Source organism: Lolium rigidum, chromosome 7 (genome assembly GCF_022539505.1).
Source record: "Lolium rigidum isolate FL_2022 chromosome 7, APGP_CSIRO_Lrig_0.1, whole genome shotgun sequence".
Lineage (NCBI taxonomy): Eukaryota > Viridiplantae > Streptophyta > Magnoliopsida > Poales > Poaceae > Lolium > Lolium rigidum.
This window is the reverse complement of record NC_061514.1, coordinates 328,945,632-328,949,546: the sequence shown is the minus strand read 5'-3', so window position 1 is coordinate 328,949,546 and position 3,915 is coordinate 328,945,632.

Below are 3,915 nucleotides of genomic sequence, written 5' to 3'. Positions count from 1 at the left end.
GGTTGCGGCTTCCGGCGTAGGAGTGTATGGTAGAGCCCGGCATCGTCGTCGTGGTCGGGGTCCACCACGAAATTACGGGAATAATGGGACCGGCGTGGACCCAGGGTCGGGGCATGCAACAACGGGTGGGTGTTCGAGGTAGCGGAGGAACATGATTGGCTAGACCTTATACCGGGCCTCACACCAAAGGAAGTGTGGACGGGGAAATTGCCCGGTTGGCACCAAGGTTAAGATCTCTTATGGGTAAAGCAACACACCTCTGCGAGTGTAAAGAACCGTGACCTGTCACTCCCTGTTCGGGATATGGAGCTGCGAACGCTGCTGGAAAGGAACTCCATGAAGTTCTAGTAAACCGGTGAAGGTCGACGGACATAGTTCTTCGAATAAAAGCAACCTCTTGAAGAAATGATTATGAAAACCTGCATTGGTATTAGACTTTCTGGTCTAATGCCATAGCTAGTGCATTAAACACTTCTTTCCTATAATGAACTTGTTGAGTACGCTCGTACTCATCCCACTCTTAAATCCCCTGCTTAGATATGGAGGCATCGAAGGAGGATCTACAGTGCAACCCGAAGGCCGAGGAGTCAACAACTACTTCAAGAGACAGGAACCTGTCAGAAGAGTCAGATACCACATTCAACAAGGAGAAAACCTAGTTTAGCCATAGAAGGGAACTAGCTTCCTAAACCTAGCTCCTATTTAGCTAGAATCTATTCATAGCCTCTATAGCTAGTTAAATACTCTACCAATAGAGTTCGTGATAAGACTAGACTACGAGTCGTTCTTACGGAGTTTATTTGCGGTTTTACCTCATTGTAAAGTAGGAGGCTATGATGATCTTATGTAATAGAGTCAATGTTGTAATTCTATAGACATGCCTTGGACCCGCATATGTTTACGTTTGTACCACTGCGAGCGATATAATACTGGTGGAACGGTGTTTCATTGGTGTTATATCGGACTTGCATACTACACCATGCGGTGGTATGCCGGGTCACCACAGTTGGTATCGAGCAAATGCTTTGACCTTAGGATTAAAAACCCTTTAAAGGAGACCTATAGGATTGGTAGTGTCTATAGGAAGTTGTCCTAGTTAAACCAAATATCCTTATGACTTGAGATGGATATTCACTTGAGAATAATCCTGACACACTTGAGTCAACATTTCCTACCTATCCTTCCAAAGTGAAGTTAGTTAGCTAATCCAAAACATGTAGCACATCAATAAGTCCTTAAAACAATAGATGAGTAGATCACAATTGGTATACAATACATGGTAGTCCAAAGAGAGGATACAACCATAAGGAAGATATCCTATTGGAAGATGTATACCAACACATGTCATGATTAAGTAAGAGTTACTCAGACCTGTAATAGAAGTAATATCAAGTAATGAAGATAATTAAGATATCCTAATAGAAAATATAGACTAAGTTAAATAATGAGTAAGTAAATTATACAAGCTTTTGAAACAATGGATAGTAAGTAATAACTATGAGTCATATGATGTAGTATAGACCATGATGAGTAAATCATGTGAGGTAAGGAAGAGTGATAAGAATAATAAATGTCTACTTACATGGTAGAGTTGCTAATCATATACGATTCATCTGAGAATCATTATGTGATGGAATAGAACATCATAAACATTTAGGAGGAGAACAATAAGAAGCCAGACAATAGTGCAAGATTTGTGTTCCAAATATATGGGAAGTGTGCCAAGCACATCATGACCATATGCTTATAGTAGAAACACTTAGAAGTATAGGAACTATATCCTAGTAAATATGTATTTAGAGTAACCATACTAGAACTAGTGGTATCATACAAAATAGTCCTTAACAGCACTTATATATGATATAAAACTTTGTTAGTACTTCCAAACAAATTTAGGTTAACCTTAACTATCCTAGACCACTTTGTTTCAAGTTTATCTCATTGCAAATGTGCAATTAAGGTAAAGGGTGAGACAAATAGTAGAATCCCATATATTCGTGCTAAGTATCACGATATAAACCTATCTTATGTGGTGTTATATACTACACATCAGAGCCTGATGTTTAGAGATGTCTTACTCAACAATCATATTCAGGCTTATGATGATGTGTATTATAAGCACAAAGCTGAATCTTCTTGGATTTTATTGGATTTTCATTGTTCGACCAGATCCATACATGAAGTTTGACTTTGGTATGCAAATGCATGTTGCTATATCAAGTTCTGACTTGATGCTATAGATCTAGAGGGTAGTAGGATTCGTGTGAGGAAGTGACGAATTCGGAAGATTCTGAAGACAAGATGAAGGTTCATCAAATAAAGGAAACAAAGTTGTGGGAAGTAACCACAATACTTTGAAGGAAGTACCAATTAAAACTCATGCTTTACCTCAACGAGAGGAGTACTTTAGTACATAAGAAGCATGAAGGTGAGAAATACGGTGATTATGGAGTAGTAGAAACATGTCCATAGCCCACATAGAAGAGGGAATGCATGGGAAATCACTTCGAATACTATATTCATAGTGTCAGCTAGTGGTTTTCTTGCAAAATAAACCCTGAATGAAGGAAGGTGATATATGAAATCATAGCAGACATAAGAAGACCATAGTCGATATCAGAAGACCACAATTGGTATAATATCAATACTGCGAGATAAAGTAGAATATGTCTCGTCCAGTTGATCAGAACCTATAATAGAATCCATTTTTAGATATCAAATAGCCACAGTTGGTATAATAACCACAGCTGGTATTAGTTGGTATTACAAATAGTCCACGATTTAATTATTTGTAACAAAAGTTTGTGAACAAATAAAACCTTATTAGCCAAATAACAAGGACCTATAATCATTCAGTCGAAGGATTCTTGTTGGATATCCACAATTGAGTGGATACACCACAAGGATTCTTCACAAGACCTTAGAAGAATATAAACCATACGCCACACCTAGACCAATATTCTAACCATCAACCCAATGGTTGGAATAAAAGGAATTGAAGACCATAAGAAAACTCTAAGGGGTAGAGTAAAGATTGAGTTGGATGTACAATAACTCAATATTTTGAGCAAGATAGATGAAGAAGGTCCGAACTGAGAGGAAGTTCGATCTTATTTTCATAAGATTGTTGAACATTACTTTCAGAAGGATGTCAGACCAGAAGCCGAGGAACACACCTCGAGGAAGTAAGAAGTAGACTATAACTTGAGAAAGTGAGTAGTATTTACTCAGAAGTACTAAAGCTCAAGTAAGTCAAAAATAAAGAAGTTGGACGAAGGAAATATCAGAGACCAAATATAGATCAAAAAGGCCAAAGACCGAAGAAGTTTTACCATACCAGAACCACAGACTAATAGAATGATTCCTTTCATGGAACCTAAATAAACCAAAATAGTTATAGGTATCAACTGTAAACCATGATTGGATGGACTAAATTAGTCTAATTCATGCTTAGGAATAAACCATCACGGCCATTTCCATGGTAAGTACATTACCAAGTACCATTACTGCAATTTTGGTACTAAGGGAAAACAAAGACCTTTTTATCAAAGAGGAGAATGTTATCCAATTAGTCTTCAGTTAAGACTAGCAGCACCAGAAGAAGTCCCATCATTGATTCTTCAATGAAAAAGGAAACAAGCTTATAGAGTGAAAGAAATTAAATAATTAAAGTTAGCAGCCATGGCTCAGAGATAGGTATCGGAGAACTGGAGTTAGAAACTTATGTTCAGAGACAAACCCTAATGGATTCCAGGAAGAATCTGGATAAGGGATATATTCAAATATATCCAGTAAGATCACCATGGAGTTCGAGAAAAGATTTAGTATGCACAAGTCAGATCCACACTCCGAAACGTGAGAGAGATCAAACTTCGAGGACGAAGTTTAGTTTAAGGGTAGAGACTGTAATATCCC